At 39.7% G+C, this 20,809-nt stretch overlaps 1 protein-coding gene and 1 long non-coding RNA gene across 4 annotated transcripts in view; both read right to left on the bottom strand.

Annotated features, from left to right (window-relative positions):
- Nucleotides 1–1,017: 1,017 nt before the first annotated feature.
- On the bottom strand, nt 1,018–1,673 carry LOC144290873 (uncharacterized). The gene is made up of 2 exons (XR_013358367.1): nt 1,590–1,673; nt 1,018–1,140 (listed from the first exon to the last, which is right to left on the bottom strand). It is a non-coding gene; the product is annotated as an uncharacterized LOC144290873 (long non-coding RNA).
- A 10,760-nt stretch (nt 1,674–12,433) lies between these two features.
- The window catches only part of LOC144301100 (uncharacterized), a 217,777-nt gene continuing 209,401 nt past the window's right edge, over nt 12,434–20,809 (bottom strand). For all 3 annotated transcript variants that reach the window (XM_077877714.1, XM_077877702.1, XM_077877722.1), the window contains one exon: nt 12,434–14,227. The gene's annotated coding sequence lies outside the window, so the exon portion shown is untranslated. The remainder of the gene's footprint in view (nt 14,228–20,809) is intronic.

Genomic DNA, 20,809 nt, shown 5'->3' with positions numbered 1-20,809 from the left:
ACCCAGGGATCCCCTGAGTTGTTTTGTTTTTGAGTTGTTTTGTTTTTTTCTTGTTTTGTTTTGTGGGTTTTTTGTTTTGTTTTGTTTTGTTTGTTTTTGTTTCTTAGTTTCAGGGGTAGAATTTAGTGATTGGTTGGTTGCATATAACACTCAGTGCTCGATACCTCAAGTTCCCTCCTTCATGCCTATCATCAAGTCACCTTCTCTTCACCCTCCTCCAGCAATCCTCAGTTTGTTTCCTAGAGTTCAGCATCTCTTATAGTTTGCCCCTCTCTCTATTTTCATCTTATTTTATTTTCCCTTCCTTTCCCCTATATTCATCTGTTTTGTTTCTTAAATTCCACATATAAGTGAAATCATAAAGTCTTTGTCTTTCTCTTAACACAGGCATTTGGGCTCCAAAGTCTACTCTCTTTCACTACCCTTAAATAACTATTGCTTCTATGAGTTCTCAGGTGGGATTTATTGAATTAATGAATAGGTTGATGGGAAGCCAAGATAATGTCTCCTGAGGTTCCATACCTAAGATAACAAGCCTGAAAGGATAAAGGTCTGAAAATTTATAACTGTCTGTAGAGAAAGGAGGCAGATTTTGCTCCTTTAGTTTGATGGGTTGGGGTTGAGAGGGTCTGAGGGAAATCTGAGTGTAAGCGAGGCCACCTCAAGAGCCACCACCCAGACAGAACACAAGGTGATTTCAGTGTAGCTGCTCTTTTATTACTTGGCATATTCTGTTACTGAAACCCAAGTTCAGTGGCCCATGGCTCAAAGGCCAAAAATCAAGAGATGAGTTTTGATTGGAAGGGGATATAAACTTTATTCAGGAGGCTGCCTCCCTGGGGATAAGGCAGACTCTTGTCCAAAGGCCAACTCCCAGGTTTCTGCTTGGCCCACAGATTTTTAAAAGGGGTTTAATCAGTTAAGGGAGTACAGTGGTCTGTGACATTTCTTGTTTACATGCATAATCCATGATGTCAGCTACGAAGTTATCTTGGTGCTCAGAAGTTGTATAAGAAGTTCTAGTTCCTTGGTGCCTGGGATTAGGGGGTGGGGGTGGGGTGTTGTGCAAGAAGGTCTGGTTCCTTGGTACCCAGAGGTTGTACAAGAGTACTCTGTTCTTTCTGCAAAGGAGAGCAGGGCCTACAGATGCACAAAGGAAGGTCAGTAAAGTGATTGTGTGACCTCAAAAAAGAAAAACATTTTGCTAAAATATTGCTGAGCTAATCAGAAGGCTAAGGCAGCTTCAAACAGACTTGATGGCTTCTGTGGCCTAGGGAAGTTCTGGTCCTTCATTCCCCAGGGCCAGTGGTCTGCAATTCTCAAGGAAGTAAATAAATGAGTTCTGTTACAGATCAAGGACCTTAAGTCAGCAGGCAAGAAGTGTGCTTCCTTGAAGCACGTTAACCCTTCAGACCAGCTGGAGTGCTATTATAGGTCTAGATGTTTTTTCAACTTCAATTCTTAAGGAACCAAGGGAGGTCCCACACATGACTGAAACTTGGGTATGTGTCTGTCCACTAAATTAAGCAAAGCTGTGATCATGTTGATTAAGCCATCCATTAATCAGATCAGTCACTCAAAAACCCTACCTGAATCAGAACCTTTATGAAGCAGACACCAAGACAGGATTGGATGTAAAAGAGATTTACTGGGGAAATAAATCCCTCTTCAGAAACACCTGTGAAGGATAAACATGTGCATAAAAGTGGAAAGAGCCTTCAGACTATGATGTAGCTCTTGCACCCATGAAAGGGAAGAAGGAAGGAAAGAAGATAAGGTATAAGAAGCCTGAGACTGCATTGCAATTCTGAGAAAGTTTTAGTAAGGTCAAGGGGAGTCTGGGAACAAAGTTGCTCATAGAGGGGTCTCACAGTGGGGAGAAATAGCCTGGCTCAATAGTCCCATTATGTTCAGTCATTGGCTGGGAATCGTAGCCTCAGGTGGATACTATATGGATTAAAAAATAAGGTATGGCAGCAGGAGGCTCTCAATCCACCTGATTCTTGTGGCAGATTCTCTTGAAAGAAGCTCTGAGTAATGCAACTGCATGGCCTCTACACTACCAATGCTTTAATGCTTCATTCATTTGCCACCTCCATTTTGAAACTGTCCCTTTTCACCCCTCCTGGCAGTAACTTCCTCTACTAACACTCTTTGACATGTGTTTTCCCTATGTTTATATCACTTGGAAGTTTAGTTTAATCATATATGACATAGTTCATGGTGGGGTGGGGGACATTGACCTACATGCTTATTGTGGTAATTCTCAGATATCAGAGCTATTGATGGCATCTGGATTCACACCTTTGCAGAGAAAACATTATGCGGATTTTAATAAAGGAAAGATGAAGATAGTTTTGGTGCCATCTTAATGAGCCCTGTTCTTGGTGTCCTGCATAGACAAACAAACTATAGTCTGCTGAGTAAAGGTGGTTCAGAAATGGTCAGAAAGGTCATTTGTAAGTGTCATAGAGACTGTTGCCATTTAATCCCCTTTGGGGAACTTGTTTTTATTCCTTGGCAAACAAGATCACACTGGAAGGACCAGTTTCCTTTAAGGTCTATGAGGAAGTAGTCAGTTATCAAACTGACCTTCAAAAGCTGGCCAAAAGAGTTCATACAGTTTCAGCTTTTCCTGCCACATGTTAGGATTAAGCACTGGCTATAGATGGAGGAAAAGGATGAAGAAATTAGGCAGGAGGCCGGGGTATTACTCAATGTTGAGAATGGCATGAGTACTAGCTAATGTTAACCTATAGGTTTCAAACTCAACCTTAGGGAGGACGTTTTTCCTTCTATAATATTTTCCAGTTCAGACACCAGCTTCCTGAGACTCCACACCTGTTCCCTGCTCAGTTTGCTGATGTCTGCTGTGTTTTCGACCATCAACTCTGCTGGATCCCTAGTTTTCTCTCCTCATCAGGGAATTGAGTGTTACTCATGACCAGCTAAGTAACAAACTTCACAAACTTCCCAGGAACTAGCAACCTGTCTCTCTGTATTTCTAAGTGAAACTGCCTGGCCTGATTCCTGATGAGCAGCCTCCACCCTCCTGCCCTTACTACCCCTTTCATGGATCCCTCTTATCCGGTATCATGACGGGGGTGGAGACACTCCTTCCATACTATATCTACCCCATTGGATCTCTGCTGTCTTTCCACAACAATCTGAAATGAGGTAGAAGAAACTGGTTTTAAGAAGCTATCACTAACTCCAGAATTGATCAGTATTCCTGTTGTTTTTATAACATCATGCCTATTTCTTGTGTTGTACATGTCACAATTTTAATTATTGTTTTAATTATTGGGTAACATTTCCCTTGCTATAACGGTTTCATGAAGTCTCACTTTCTTGTTCATTGTTGTAGCCCAGCTACTGGCATAGCTCATGGCACATAATAAAGAAGCAATTAATATTGGTCAAAAAATGAAAGGATAAATTAATGAATAAATGCAAAAGAAACCACTGAGATTAAACTCATCCTTTGGAATAAGAATCTCTGCTTCTACATGGATTATAGTACCAAGCTACATACTGCAAATTCTAGAGGATATAGTGTGTCCTTATAGCCTTCAGTTTCTTCTTTGTAAGAGGATTTAAAAAATAATCTATAACATCTATCACCCCAGTAAAGGCTAGGTTTATTCAGGTTATTGAACCAACTTGCTTTGTGTCATTGTGAGTGTGATGTGTTTTTTTTTTTTTTTTCCCTCTCTAACATTTCAAGACTTTGAAAACAGATCCGAGACCAAGACTTCTAAATCAGCTCACAAATAATCTTTGTAGTAGTCACCTGGGCTTTTTCCAGATTGGTTTCTATTTTGGGTCACACGTTAAATATTATTTGTGTGGACACAGGTGCTTTTTACTTTAGAAAGTTTTTAGACTAGACTTAAGAATTTGCCTAAAATACAGACTTCAAAGACTGAGTATCAGTTGGACTCCAAAATTAATTAATTAATTAAATTTAAAAGACTCTGCTTCTCTTCAACATGCTGACTGTTGCTGTTAATGAAAAGGAAGATGATGTTATAGCCCTCAACTGTGCTGGTCAGGCATTTTTTGTTTATTTGTTCCTTTGCTTGTTTTTAAAGATTTTATTTATTCATTTCAGAGAGAGAGAGAGAACAAGCAGGGGGAGCAGCAGGCAGAGGGAGAGGGAGAAGCAGGCTCCCCACTGAGCAAGGAGGTTGACGTGAGGCTCCATCCTAGGACCCTGGGATCATGACCTGAGCTGAAGGTGAATGCTTAACCGATTAAGCCTACCAGGCATCCCCAGTCAGACAGTTTTGTATCTAAAGTCTGTCTGTATAATTTGCTTTTTTAATCTTTGTTATGGCTTTGGAAATATTTTTACTACCTCTCTTACTTCTCTCACATTTTAAAAAACTTTTTTTTTGATTTTGACATTATTTTAGGCTGACTTAAGACATGCAAAAAGCATAAAGAAAATTCCCATATCCTCTTCATTCAGTTTCCTCCAGTGATAACATCTTCGTTTGCTATGGTAACCATTCACACCATAATAATAACCAAACTACAGACCAAATTCAGAATTCACCAGCTTCCATATACACTCATTTCTGCATTTGTGTCTGTGTATGTGTGTGCGGCTCTGATATTTTGTAAACTGTTTAGTTTTGTAAAACCACCAGCACAATTGAGATATAGGACTATTCCATCACCACAAAGGAAATCCCTAATTCTCCTTCTTTAATTGTTATACCCTCCCTCTAACCCCTAACAACCATTCATCTGTTCTCCACCTCTCTAATTTTGTCACGTTGAGAAGGTTAAATAAGCAAAATCATACAGTATGCAATATTTCATTTTATTTAAAGATTTCATTTATTTTTTTGAGGGAGAGAGAACATGAGAGAGACCAGGGTTAGGGACAGAGGGTGAGGGAGAAGCAGGGTCCCCACTGAGAAGGGAGCCCGATGCAGGACTCCATCCCAGGACCCCAGGATCATGACCTGAGTGAAAGATAGATGCTTAAACAACTGGGCCACCCAGGCACTCTGCCACATTTTAAATTGGTTGTTTTTTTATTCCATTCATTGTGCTTAAGAGCCATCCAGCAGTTGCATGAATCAATAATTTGCTCCTTTTCATTGCTGAGTAATATTTCATTGTATGGATATATCAGAAATTGTTTAACATTTCACCTTCTGCAGGACATTAAGGTTGTTTCTTTCCAGGTTTTGTCCATTACAAATTAAAATGTTGTTTTTAGTTTTTATAGATGAAGCTGAACATTTGTAGCAAGGTTTGTATACAAAACTGTTCACTACTTTTGGTTAATACTCAGAAGTGGAATTGTTAGGCCATATAAGAAATGTATTCTTAACTTTATTAACACTGCCAAACTGTTTTTCAGGATAGTTGTATCATTTTGCATTCTTAGCAAGAAATGTATGAGTGATCTAGTAGCTTCTAATCTTTAACAACATTTGGAATTGTCAGGTTTTTTCTTTAATTTTAGCCATCTCAACAGGTGTGTACTCTATTTATAAATAATCATTTTGTTTGCAAGAATCTGAGATAAAATGTATTTTTCCATTAGGCAACACCATAACATCTCCAATGTAATACAATTAAACATGTCTCTGAAAGCTATGACAGAAGAAATTAATGTTTTTGTATCGAATGTCATGGGCATCCACAGACACTTTATAAATTATAAAACATTACATCAGTGAAAGCTATTGTTTTAGCACTCATGAAAAGCATTTAGGGAGAAATTAGAAGGTAACTGGATACAGGAGTCCTTGATGTCAGGGATGGAATATGTTCTCAATTTTGTAGACAACAAAATTTACATATATATATATATATTGGAGTTCTATTTGTCAATATATAGTATAACACCCAGTATTCATCCCGTAAATTGCCCCCCGCAGTGCCTGTCATCCAGTCACCCCATCCCCCTGCCCACCTCCCCTTCCACTACCCCTTGTTCGTTTCCCAGAGTTAGGAGTCTCTCATGTTTTGTCACCCTCTCTAATTTTTCCCATTCATTTTCTCTCCTTTCCCCCATAATCCCTTTAACTATTTTTTATATTCCCTTTATGAGTGAAACCGTATAATGTTTGTCCTTCTTGGATTGACTTACTTCACTCAGCGTAATACCCTCCAGTTCCATCCACGTCGAAGCAAATGGTGGGTATTGGTCGTTTCTAATGGCTGAGTAATATTCCATTCTATACATAGACCACATCTTTATCCATTCATCTTTTGATGGACACCAAGACACCTTCCGCATTTTGGTTATTGTGGACATTGCTGCTATAAACATTGGGGTGCAGGTTTCTCAGCTTTTTACTACATCTGTATCTTTGGGGTAAATTCCCAGCAGTGCAATTGTTGGGTCATAGGGTGGAACTATTTTTAACTCTTTGAGGAGCCTCCACACAGTTTTCCACAGTGGCTGCACCAGTTCACATTCCCACCAACAGTGCAAGACGGGTCCCCTTTCTCCACATCCTCTCCAACATTTGTTGTTTCCTGTCTTGTTAATATTCCCCATTCTCACTGGTGTGAGGTGGTATCTCATGATGGTTTTGATTTATATTTCCCTGATGGCCAGTGATGCAGAGCATTTTCTCACGTGCTTGTTGGCCATGTCTATGTCTTCCTCTGTGAAATTTATGTTCATGTCTTTTGCCCATTTCATTATTGGATTGTTTGCTATTTGGGTGTTGAGTTTAATAAGTTCTTTATAGATCTTGGATACTAGCCCTTTATCTGATAGGTCATTTGCAAATATTTTCTCCCATTCTGTAGGTTGTCTTTTAGTTTTGTTGATTGTTTCTTTTGCTGTGCAGAAGCTTTTTATCTTGATTAAGTCCCAATAGTTAATTTTTGCTTTTGTTTCCCTTGCCTTCATGGATGTATCTTGCAAGAAGTTGCTGTGGCCAAGTTCAAAAAGGGTGTTGCCTGTGTTCTCCTCTAGGATTTTGATGGAATCTTGTCTCACATTTAGATCTTTCATCCATTTTGAGTTTATCTTTGTATATTATGTAAGAGAATGGTCTAGTTTCATTCTTCTGCATGTGGCTGTCCCATTTTCCCAGTTCCATTTATTGAAGAGACTTTCCTTTTTCCAATCGATAATCTTTCCTCCTTTGTCTAATATTAGTTGGCCATAGAGTTGAGGATCCATTTATGGATTCTCTCTTCTGTTCCATTGATCTATGTGTCTGTTTTTGTGCCAGTACCACACTGTCTTGATGATCACAGCTTTGTAGTACAACTTGAAATCTGGCGTTGTGATGCCCCCGGCTCTGGTTTTCTTTTTCAGTATTCCCCTGGCTATTCGGGGTCTTTTCCAACAACAAAAATCTATCAGGAAACTAATATAATCAAAGACAATGTTTTGAAAGATTCACATAGTGTCATTGTGAAGGATGAAATGAGTGGAAAGGATGGTGGGGCGAAGACCAGGTGAGCAGCCTTAAAGAAATTTTGTAAAACTGTGTACAGTGCCAATGGTTGACAGAATGGAATAAAGATAAAATAAAAACAAAACCAAAGAGCATACTGTAAAAGAAAAGCCTATATAACAACGGAATGATTTGATTTAGGATGACTTCAAGATTATTAAAACAGAAATGAAAAAGAAAGTCAGAATTAAACTATGGCCTAGTGTAATAGAATTGATGTTATAATATCAATGCACACTACTAATAAGTCACTGCGCTGTGTTTTATTTTGACCCTGTGATCCTGATACTAGCCCCATGACACAAGAATGATTAGTTCCATGTACAGACAAGGAAACTAAAGCTCAAGTGCTTAGGAATTTGTCTGATATCAAATAAGGAGTAGAATTCTGGTCTCATCATGAAATGGGACAGTAATAATATCCAAATGACCATCGAAAGACTTAAGATCGTACCTGTAAGCTTACAAAAGTCATATGAATGTTATCTATTATTTCTGTTAATAATTCTTCTTCAAAAGTTGAATTCACAAAAGAATCCCAGGATTTTAATGATGGGCACATTCTTTCTGCAGAAAATATGACTCCTTAAATGCTTTTTATATCCAAAGTACAAGCTCTATGGGCTTAATTCTATGATTTCTCATCAGAGTCCTTAATCTAAAAAATGAATATGAGGGGAGCTCAGAAATCTTTTAATTTTCCATCAATTATGCATGCATATAAATGTGCATACAAGCAAATATTGCAGGACCAAAATAATATTTTATCTCCATTTTTCTAAAGAATGTCAAGAATGATAAATTTGAATATTTGTGGTAAACACTCAGCGAAATGTCAGAAACATTACTTCCGCAAGACATTGTCTCGTTGTCAGCTCTTTGTAATCAGTTTAATTTTTATTGAGGAAAAGCAACAATCACAAATCAGCCTTCTTGTGTCCTTTGAATTCTTATGGCTGCAAATGAGGCTTCCAGCCGCTTCAATTTCATTTTGCAAAGGCACCATGTTGAATCATTAATTACCTAAGAAGGTACTGCATTCTCATCTCCTTCTGGTAGAAAAATATATAAATCAGATCGGAACCTGAGGCTGTGAAGTCATTTTTTCTTAAAATACCATCTGCCAGGTTCCACTTCAGAACATCCAGAAATCATTAAAGGTGAGGGAAGGAGGGAGGAGGGAGTCTAGTGAAGCATCAGAGTGTCAGGGTGTCTTGTCATAGCAGTCTGTGTTGTCACACCTCCGCCAGCCTTCACCAGCCCCCCACCCCCACACTGATTACCGACACAGCCTCCTAACTCTCTGCCTGTCATCTGTCCTATCCACCCATCAATCTGGGCAGTTAGAGCAGTCACTCTCTAATGCCCATTTCACCATGCTTCTTCCCTGCTCATAATCTCTCAAACACTTGCTGTCCCTGTGATAATGTTCAAGGTTCCTGAATGACCAGCAAGGCCATTCGCATGCAACCTACATGTGCCTCTACCATCTCATCTCTCATCACTGTCCATCCGATTAAGCATATCTTGCCATGTTTAAAGTCACCGTAACGCCAATCTTAATGTTTTGATGACCTCCACCTGAAACAACGTTCAGGGCTCAGCTCATGTTTTACCTTTTCAAAGTTCCCCATAACCTTCCTTTGACCACCAACCACCATTACTCAGCCACCTCAGCCAGCCGACTAGATACAATGCCCTACAAACAGGATTCAACAACCTTCAATAATGACCACATGCTGTTATGAAAGTCCTTTGCCTGTTCTCCATTTTCTAATAGATCATAAGATGCTTAAGGGCAGAGATCATGTTATATTTGTCTGCATAAGTATAGTGCCAACATTACAGACCGTGGCTGGCAGGAAAAGAGAAAGCCGTCTGTGAAGATATTTGAAATGAAAGAAAGAGGGGAAGGAAAAGAGGAGGAGGCAACAAAGAATTGTGGTCTGGAGTGATGTATGGTAAGCTGGATGACCAATTCTTCAACTATCTGGGCATATCTTTCTGTATCCATACAATAGGATTAAAGAATCCCTAGGGCTTATTTTAATTTGAAAATTCTGATTCCATGACAGTTTCAGCAGTCCCAGAGTGATTTTAGCAACAGGGAAAGGTAGGACTTCTGTTGAGTTGAACATTCGTGTCTTACCCTGGATGCTCAGAAACTGCCTCAACACACAGCCTTCATTTAGGTCTACTCAGGTACCAAAACTCTTACAAAAATCTGCAAGCTAATGCTGGCATTCTGGATGTTCCACACTTATCACTATTATGAAACACAACCCAACCATTTCCAAGCCTTTTCAATACTCCAAAAGTCTGAGTGAGACCACATCTGGAGAATACAGGAGGCCCCTGGGAGCTTGGCACTATACCATGTTTATCTGTTCAAAAATATTTATAAAGAACTTATTTTATAAATACCACTATACTAGGCATGAGTGATACAACAAGGAAAGAGACCCAATTCCTTCACTCCTGAAGATTTAGTTAGTGTTAAAGACAGATACTAAATAAATGTTTCTATCTTGATAATTTTTGTAACAGGCCAGAAAACTCAGATAAACTGGGTAAGCAAAAGAAATACAGTTGACTCATGAACAACATGACTTTGAACTCTGTGGACCTACTTACATGCACATTTTTTTGACAAATCAGTACAGTATTATAAATGTATTTTCTCTTCTCTATGGCCTTCTTAATAACATTTTATTTTCTCCAGCTTATTTTATTGTAAAAATTTAGTATATAATGCACATAACATACAAACTATGTGTTAATCGACTGTTTACATTATCATATAAAGTCATAGTCAACAGAAGGCTATTAGTAGTTAAGCTTTTTGGGGAGTCAAAGTTATACATGAGGTTTTTTTTTTTTTAATACACAGGGGATCTGTATCCCTCCTAACCCCTGCATTGTTCAGGGTCAATTATATATTGAGTATGTAACTGAAGACTATGTTACTAGGTCCAGTTTGAGTTTATATTGAGCCAGATATTTAAATGATAATCATATATAAGATACACACACACACACATTCTCCTTTCTCTTTCTTTGCTGTAAGATAACTACTCCAGCATCAGCCTCTATATCTTTTCTGATTTATGTCCATAGGAAAGAGGAAGCTACTTCTCCAATCACTTTTTATGACCCAGAATTGAGTTTCATTTGGCTACAGTATTCTGATTTGAGAGTGAGAGAGATCTTTGAACCCATCACCATGAGCAGAGGGCTACAGTTTAATGATTGGTTTCTTCTACGTCATGCAATCCTATCCTGGAGCCCTGGGATGAAGTCAGCTTCATCCGAAGCTCCTGGCATCTCAAAAGCTTGGATCAAATTATCCTGAACCAAGAAGATTCTGGGCAACAAAACTCAAAAACATACTCTGCTATAATTTAGCTGTTAGAAAATTCTATGAAAGAAACAAATTAGTGAAGAAAAAAGCATTGGAGAAAATGCTAACTCTGAGAGCATGGCCTGGAAAAAGCTCCCCAAAGAAGTAATCTTTCAACATGAGGAATTTTTCAAAAGGCAAGAAGGAAACAGCCAGGTAGAAATTCATGGGGAAAATATCCCAGGCAAAGGAAGTGCACAAGTGCCCCAAGGCTGGGAGGGGCTGGCTGCTTCTGGACATAGTGAGACCAGTGTATCTACACAGTGGTGACAGAGGCAAGGACTCCTGGGAGGCTGGGCTTGTGCCACTCAGGGGATTTTAACTGAAATCTAAAATAGAAAGCCACCCATAGATTTATTCTTCTTATTCCCCAGTGACACCAACCAAATTATTTAGCAAATCTTCTTTTAGTTATTCAATAAATAAATTAAAGGTGTCTGGACACAGGCATGTTTTTAGCCTTCAAAGAATCTTTATGGTCTCTTTACTGTCTGAAAAATGGGAGAGACAAGGCAACATCAAGAAGAAATAAAAAGGGATCCCTGGGTGGCGCAGCGGTTTGGCGCCTGCCTTTGGCCCAGGGCACGATCCTGGAGACCCAGGATCGAATCCCACGTCGGGCTCCCGGTGCATGGAGCCCGCTTCTCCCTCTGCCTGTGTCTCTGCCTCTCTCTCTCTGTGACTATCATAAATAATAAATTAAAAAAAAAAAGAAGAAATAAAAAGAGAAGAGGTCATATTTGGATATCTACCAGACACCAGAAACTGTGCTAGGCATATTATCTACATTTCCACTAATTCTTACAACCAATATACAGGATGAATGTAATTTTTCAGAAAGAGGATACTCAAATATCTAAAGGCTAAGAGACTGTCGTAAAGTCTTACCAAGAGATTACATGGTAGAAATGAGGTTTTGAGGGGGATCCCTGGGTGGCTCAGCAGTTTGCCACCTTCCTTCCGCCCAGGGCATGATCCTGGAGTCCCGGGATCGAGGCCCGCATCGGGCTCCCTGCATGGAGCCTGCTTCTCCCTCTGCCTTTGTCTCTGCCTCTCTCAATCTCTCTGTGTCTCTCATGAATGAATAAAATCTTAAAAAAAGAAATGGGGTTTTGAATTTAGGCCTGACCAAGTCTTCATTTGGACTCTCTCTATAGAATAACTAGGCAGTCATTTACATGGAACTTCAGTTCGTTCTCACAACAATCCCGCAGTCAGTAGTCCCTTCCCTTTAATGATAAAAGCCTTATGGACTCAAATAAATAAATATATTTCCAAGGCCATGGAGCAAGCACATGGCGCTGCAAGATATCAAAACCAGGGTCATCTGAGTCAAAAACCAGTGTTCTCTCTGTCCTGCCAGTGTTCTAAGATCCTTAAAACAAGGTGCTTTGCTGATTCAGAAAATACAGGGGTGCATTTCCAGCTGAAGAATTAAGGGAGGCTTCTTATTTGAGCAGTAACCTGCAGGTTGAGGCATTGAATGAGCCTGTGAAATCTCAGAGGGAGTCCCTCTAACTATGAGGAGCTCACACACTTTCTAAGTCCCTTATCTCCCTAGTGAGTCCTGAAGGATGTAAATGAAACATATACTTGCAACAGGCCAATCTTCCCAGATGGTCTCCTATTGGCTGGCCTTGGCAAGCCTCCTCTCCCTCCCTGCCAGCCTTCAGGGAAAAATGGCTTCTAGTGAACAGAGGAAAGTAGGAATCTGACAATTTGGGCCTCTCTACTTAAATGCTGTACCAGCTCTCACAGTTTACTATTCTGTGCTCTGTGCACCCACTGTCTGGTTTTCCTCCTGCTAGAGATACCCATGAGTACCAACAGGAAGCCAAAGCTGGTGCAAGACTAATTTCTGCAGATTAGTCCTTTGGAGATGTGTGTCTTGGTTCTGCTTTGCCACAGCATGACAATTAACTTACTTTGAGCGTCTAGAATGGACCACACATGGGCCTGAGTGCCCTGGTGACCTGCCTAGTTTCTCAGAGCTCTTAGCCATGGGAAGAAGGAGGACGAAGAAGTACCATTCAGTGTGAATATTTGTTTTTTATTTTATTATTTGGAGGCAAAGAGGATTTTATCCATCAGTGACACCAAGAGGAGTCTCGAGAGAGTTTTAAACCCAGCCTAATCTCTGTATTTTCACCTCCACTGAAACCTCAGAGGGACACAATGTCTTCTTTTGAGATTGCTGAGAGTGTAAATGAAATAAAACCCCTCAAGGATTTATTTCCTTGAACTCAGAAAGTACCTGTTACAAGAACAAATATTAATTCACTGTGTCTTGCGCAAAAGGCACCTGGATCAAAGGAAAGACAGATCTGGTGCCTGGCACATGGTCACCCTCCTTTCTTGGCTGTCCCTCCTGTGCTCAAGGGCAGAACTTGCAACTTCTCAATTTGGCTTCAAGCCCTTCTGTCCTTGGATCTGGGTCTGTATTTGCAGTGTCACCTGCTACCACTTTACCCACAAAGGTGCTTCATCAAGCTCCCTAGCAGCAACCACAGCTCCTACTCAGACTGCCTTATCCTACCTTTTTTCAAAAATGGGTTTTTGATGATCCAGCTCAAATAGCACCCACTATAGAAGCTGTGCCCTGAATTCCTATTCCTATCAGAAAGATTAATAGGTCTTTGTTTTTGTGATCCCAAATTAGGCTTGCAAATATGACACTTATCAAATTATAGCCCAGATAGGTATATATGTGTTCTTCTTTATCATCTCCAAAACCCAGAACACATAGCATAGTGCCTTGCCTTGTACATGGTAGGTACATAACAATTATATTCAGGATAATAAGGTAACATCATGGATTCAATAGAAGGTCAGGTTGCAGGAAAAGGGAATTGACACAGTACACTTGTATAAGATCATGCAGGTATATTTGAGAAATTCCCAAAGAAAGCCGTATCAGTCTTCTTTTTCTATTATACCATGGTCAGAGGTCAATTTCTCAAAAATAGACAAACAATAACGACAAGAACAAAATACAGAGCAGCATAAAAATTGAATGATGTGGTTTTGGTATTGAAAACGTTTTTATCACAAACATAACCTATATTCATTATAGTAAATTCAGAAAATGCAGAAAAGAGAAAGAAATAGCATTAATCTCTTCTTGGAGAGATAACCTCTACTAATAATGTAGTGTCTGCTCCTGGTGTTTTTGTTGGTATGTAGTCTCTAATTCTATCTTCTTCCGTCCTCCCTCTTCTTTCTCCTCCCTCCTTTCCTTCCATCTCTTTTCTCTTTTAGTGCATATTAATACAGACAGTTCTCCAAGATATAAGGTGGTAACTGGTGTATACAGTCTGCTCCCTTTTGTAAACCAGAAGGAGAAGGATATACATTTGCTTTTGGTTATATTTCCAAGAAGGACCTGGAAGGACACATTAACAAAGCAATGAAAGTGGTTACCAGTTGGAGGTAGCTGGGGAAAACCAGAAAGATGAAGACAACTATGGAAGGAAGAAGCCTTTTCACTGAGGATCATTGTATAGTGCTTAGCTTTTGCATTATTAAACACAAATAGTAATTGTGGCAGGTCAGCCCTGCTCTCCTATCATGTACCACTGCCACTCCCCACCCGCCGGTGAGCTGTTTCCTATGTCCTCTTGAATCCAGAGGGAGCCTGTGACTGCTTGTCCCATAGGACATGGTGGAAATGATGCTGTGTCCACTTGGGATGCCATCAGTTGGCCTAGAAGCTTCCAATTCTTGCCTCTAGGAAGTTAATGGCTATTGAATAAGTGCAGCTACCTGTAGACCACCATGCTCCAAGAAGCCCAAGCCTAGTGCAGAGGCTGAGAAGTATTGGGGCCTCTGACACATCGCAAATAAGCCTCTGAGTATCCAGAGCAACCACACCTTCAGCTAGCATCTCACTGGAACTGCACGTTAGACCCCAAGGGCGCCTTGCCCAGTCAACCCACTGAAAACTGTGAGTCACAATAATTTATTTTATTTTATTTTATTTTATTTTATTTTATTTTTTTAATAAATCTTTTTTTTAATGTTTATTTATTTATGATAGTCACACACAGAGAGAGAGAGAGAGAGGCAGAGACATAGGCAGAGGGAGAAGCAGGCTCCATGCACCAGGAGCCCGACGTGGGATTCGATCCCGGGTCTCCAGGATCGCGCCCTGGGCCAAAGGCAGGCGCTAAACCACTGCGCCACCCAGGGATCCCATTTTATTTTTTAAAATTACCTTAAGCAGAGGGCAAGTGGCACACAGCAAGAGCTACTCTTAGCAGAAATAATAAAATGTAGGTCAACAAATATTTACCATATGCCTGCTGGGCAGCACGACGGTTAAGAACCCCGAGATCAGGGGTAGGCTGCCTGTAATCACATCCTGCCTCCGACTTTACTATCCGTGTGGCTTCGGACAAAATTCTTACCTTTTTGTGTCTCCATTTTCTATAAAATGGGGACAATAACACTGACCTCAAAAGGGCGTTATGAGGATTTAATAACTTTTAGAGTGATGTCTGGGTGGCTCAGGTTGAGCGTCTGCCTTCGGCTTAGGGAGTGATCCTGAGATCCCAGGATCAAGTCCCACATCAGGCTCCCCATGGGGAGCCTGCTTATCCTCCTGCCTATGTCTCTGCCTCTTTCTCTGTGTCTCTCATGAATAAATAAATAAATCTTAAAAAAAAAAAAAAAAAAAAACATTTAGAGGGATCCCTGGGTGGCGCAGCAGTTTAGCGCCTGCCTTTGGCCCAGGGCGCGATCCTGGGGACCCGGGATCGAATCCCACATCGGGCTCCCGGTGCATGGAGCCTGCTTCTCCCTCCGCCTGTGTCTCTGCCTCTCTCTCTCTCTCTCTCTCTGTGACTATAATAAATAAATAAATAAATAAATAAATAAATAAATAAATAAATAAATATTTAGAATAGCACCTGACATATAGTAAGTACTCATTAAGCATGAGCTATTATTATTACATGCCAAGAATTATAAAAAAAATTGTCACTTCATTTCTTAATATTAAACTATTTCTCAAGTAAATAATGGGCATTATTCCTGAAAATACTATGATGGATTTTCTTTGTAATCTGTCTGTGTGTGTATATAAATTTGAACTGCTGTGTTCAAAAGTGGGATTGGACTAGAATTTTGTTTTCTGGACTCTTTTTTGCAAGCTCACAAAGTTATGTTTACCTCATAAGACACTTAGATCTGGAATAATTTAAATAACATATGACTTCTCCATTCTTTAAGCGTTGGAAATCCACTATAAAAATACCTGGAGATACTGACTTTGAATTTCTTTCTTTGAAAATATGTAATGAGTTTGCAATTTATTCTAACTGCATTGGGAGGAAATAAAAGTGTTTATATGGGTTATGTCATGTTTGAACCACCTGAGTGGCCTTGTCCCGTGTAGTACTGTGGAGAAATGAAGTGGAAACAGAAAACTTTTGGCCACTATAGGTATAGTCTCATTTTACTTCCTGCTTAAATTGCAAATTCTGTTTCCTCTCTTTTTCTTTTTCTTTTTTTTTTAAGATTTATTTATTTATTCATGAGAGACACGCACACACAGAGGCAGAGACATAAGCAGAGGGAGAAGCAAGCTCCCTGATGCAGGGAGCCTGATGCAGGACTACGTCCCAGATCTCGGAATCACACCCTGAGCCGAAGGCAGACGCTCACCCTGAGCCACCCAGGGGTCCCTTCCTTTCCTTTTTCATTATGGATGTCACAAAGCTATATGCCAAGTATTCCAGCTATGAGCCTCATAACATTCATTTCATGGGTAAGACTTTGTGATTTGAACATTAATTATTCAATCTTATTTTATTATTTCTTTCATTTCTTATCTGATCCTACATATCATTTATTTTCTCTTTTGTCATATTTCTATTATTTTCCTTGAGTGATACAAGTATTTTTTTTGTATATTTTCTATTGGAGTTTGATTTGCCAACATATAGTATAACACCCAGTGTGCATCCTGTCAACTAACCCCTCAGTGCCTGTCACCCAGTCACCCCATGCCCCCACCCAACTTCCCTTCCACTATCCCTTGTTCGTTTCCCAGAGTTAGGAGTCTCTCATGTTTTGTCACCTTCTCTAATTTTTTCCCACTCATTTTCTCTCCTTTCCCCTATAATCCCTTTCACTATTTGTTATATTTCCTATATGAGTGAAACCATATAATAATGGTCCTTCTCCGATTGACTTACTTCACGCAGCATAATGCCCTCCAGTTCCATCCACATTGAAGCAAATGGTGGGTATTCATTTCTAGTGGCTGAGGAATATTCCATTGTATACATAGACCACATCTTCTTTATCCATTCATCTTTCGATGGACACCGAGGCTCCTTCCACAGTTTGGCTATTGTGAACATTGCTGCTATAGACATTGGGGTACAGGTGCCCTGCTGTTTCACTGCATCTGTATCTTTGGGGTAAATCCCCAGCAGTGCAATTGCTGGGTCGTAGGGCAGGTCTATTTTTAACTCTTTGAGGAACCTCCACACAGTTTTCCAGAGTGGCTGTACCAGTTCACATTCCCACCAACAGTGCAAGAGGGTTCCCTTTTCTCCGCATCCTCTCCAACATTTGTGGTTTCCTGTCTTGTTAGTTTTCCCCATTCTCACTGGTGTGAGGTGGTATCTCCTTGTGGTTTTGATTTGTATTTCCCTGATGGCAAGTGATGTGGAGCATTTTCTCATGTGCATGTTGGCCTTGTGTATGTGTTCCTCTGTGAGGTTTCTGTTCATGTCTTTTGCCCATTTCATGATTGGATTGTTTCTTGGGTGTTGAGTTTAATAAGTTCTTTATAGATCTTGGATACTAGCCCTTTATCTGATAGGTCATTTGCAAATATCTTCTCCTATTCTGTAGATTGTCTTTTAGTTTTGTTGACTGTTTCTTTTGCTGTGCAGAAACTTTTTATCTTGATGAAGTCCCAATAGTTCATTTTTACTTTTATTTCCCTTGCCTTCATGGATGTATCTTGCAAGAAGTTGCTATGGCCAAGTTCAAAAAGGGTGTTGCCTGTGTTCTCCTCTAGGATTTTGGTGGATTCTTGTCAACTTCTCAAATCCTGATATATTTACTTTTCTTGTAGAAACCAATTCTACCCAGTGTCTCCATTACTTTTTTCTTCAATTCAAAAATAATCTGTCTTAACTTTCTAAAATATGTTAGGTTTAAAGCACTCTAATTCATAATCACCTTTCTTTCTTTATTGATTTGGTATCTCCTCAAATCTTGATGAAAATATGAATGAACATATCCTAAATAGATGTCCTGGACTTTTGCTTTTATTTTTAAATCCAATTAAATCTTACCTCTCTCTTTTTTTTTTTTAGTTATTTTCCTCTCTCATTTAATACCCTTAGATTCCATAAGGTCAACTTATTTACTATTGGGAACTGACAGTTCTTCTGTCAAAGACATCACATACCTGTCTATGTGATGCTCCATTCTTGGCATTTGAAGTTGGAGACGAGAGAAAACACATTGGCTGGCAGTTTAGAGGCACGAAGTTATAACCTACACTGCTGGTCACTTTCTTTATATGAGCTCCAGGTTTTTTCACTTCTAGCTCAATCAGAAGACTAGGCTGGATGACCTAATGTCTCCCATTCCTTCCTTCCAGACTGATCTGTAGGATCGATCTGATGGATTTGCTTTTTTGTTTTCATTTGTCAATTTGGTATATATAGGGACTAGATAAAAGAGGTAACAATAAGTGTCACTACAGTAGGGAAATATACTTTTTGATAGCAATTTTATTTTTCATGAGTGCTCTAAGAGCTCTATGCCACTTGGCATCTCCCTACTTTCTGTGACTGAAATGAGTCCCAACCTTTGGTGCCAGGATTGATGTTATCCTCCCCCTTGACTGAGCACTACATCTTTGCTACCTTTGGTCTCTGGAGTCCAGAAAGTTGAGTACAGTGCTGAAACAGACATATGGCTATTTAAATTTAAATAAAATTAATCAAAATTCAATACAATAAAAAATCCAGTTCCTTAGTCACACCAGTCTTATTTCAAATATCTAGTATCTATATCTATCTATCTATCTATCTATCTATCTATCTATCTATCTATCTATAGTATCACATGTGACCAGTGGCTACAATAACCCAAATATGGAAACAACACAAATATCCTTCTGCAGATGAATGAAAAGAGAAAATGTGGTGTATAAATACAATGGAATATTATTCAGACTGTATAAATGTAGGAACTCCTACCATTTATGTCAAAATAGATGAAGCTGAAGGATATTAGTGAAGTGAAATAAGCCAACCACAGAAGGACAAATACTACTCCACTTATATAAGATATTTAAAATGGTCAAACTCATAGAAACAAGGAGTAGAGTGGTGGTTGTCAGAGGCTATGGGAAAGGAGAAATGAAGCAATGCTGCTCATTGGATACAAAGCTTTAATTATGTAAGGCCAATAAGTTCTAGAGATCTGCTGCACAGCATAGTGTCTGTAGCTAACTTTACATTCTTATGTTCTTAAAATCTTGTTAAAAGAGTAGATCTCCTCTTGAGTATTCTTGCTCCAAAATAAATATGAAGGTGAAGACAAAGACGAGAAAGGAAGGAAGGAAGGAAGGAAGGAAGGAAGGAAGGAAGGAAGGAAGGAAGGAAGGAGAAGGAAGGAAGGAAGGGAGGGAAAAGAAAACAAGAGACCCAGCTAACTTTTGGAGGTGTTGGACATTTTAATACCTGGATTGTGGTGATGGTATCATGAGTGTTTACACACATCCAAACTTATCAAATTGTACAAATTAAAAATATATAGTTTTTTGTGTATAAGTTACACCTCAAGAAGGCGGAGGAGGGCGGGGGGTGGGGGGTGGGGGTGAATGGGTGCTGGGCACTGAGGGGGACACTTGACGGGATGAGCACTGGGTGTTATTCTGTATGTTGGCAAATTGAACACCAATAAAAAATAAATTTATTATTAAAAAAAAAAGAAAAGAAAGTGTAGATCAGAACATTTCTATCATCTTAGAAAGGTCTTTTGGGCAGCATTGGGCTATAGAATTGGGTCTGACCTTTCACCAACCCCTCCACCTCAGCCCAGCCAGCCCCTAGCTCCTGCTCTTACATTCTAAAGGCATTAGTGAGTTTATAGTGGGCACATCTTCCACCTACTGTCCTGGTAGGCTTTTACTTAGTTCCCACATAATCTTGTAGAAACTCCTGGGGGGGGGGGTCCTCTTACTTTGCTTCCATATCATAAAACGTTATCCTAGTTTAGTGGAACTCAAAGTATGTTGCCATCCAAGAGGTCAGAAGTGAATATGGAATTGGATGATTTGAAAAATTCTCCTGAAGGAATTCTGATGTGATCCTTCTCCCTTTTAAGGGTCCCCTAGAAAGCTGCTCAGTGTTATCTCTTGTGTCAGCATCCCAAATGCAGTTTAGAAGACAAATTAAAGAATGAAGTAATCTTGAAGAGGCCAGTTACTCTGAACACTGCCCTGGAGGCAACACCTCATCCCACAGATTAGTTTGCAAGGGAGGAAGACATCAGGGCATCCAGTCAAATCCTCTGCTTGAGCTAGACAAGAAAACTGGAGTTCAAAGAAGGGCACTGACAAACAAAGGGCAAGTCTAGGTCACAGAGCCCACTCCCAGACTCCTGGCCAGTGTGTCTTCCCTATGCCAAGCAAGGCTGAAGAGCTGAGGCCACATGATAAAAAGCTCATCTGTCCCACCTGTAATTTAAATGATGTGGGCAATTTGTCATGATAATGATACTTTTAATAAATTATGTCACTTTATTCTTTGCAAAGCATTTTCACATCTATGCAGCCATTTGATCCTTAATACAATATTGTAATGTTAGAAAGGCAGGCCAGACCCCCCCACACCCAATTTACAGAGGAGGAACTGAGTCTCAGAGAGGGTGTGTGAGTTGGGTGAGTTGTTCAAGATCATGTGACAATGTAAGGATGACAAAAAATGAG

This window comes from Canis aureus, chromosome 2, assembly GCF_053574225.1.
Source record: "Canis aureus isolate CA01 chromosome 2, VMU_Caureus_v.1.0, whole genome shotgun sequence".
Lineage (NCBI taxonomy): Eukaryota > Metazoa > Chordata > Mammalia > Carnivora > Canidae > Canis > Canis aureus.
The sequence above is the reverse complement of the archived record's forward strand: the minus strand, read 5'-3'. Positions and strand labels throughout refer to the sequence as shown.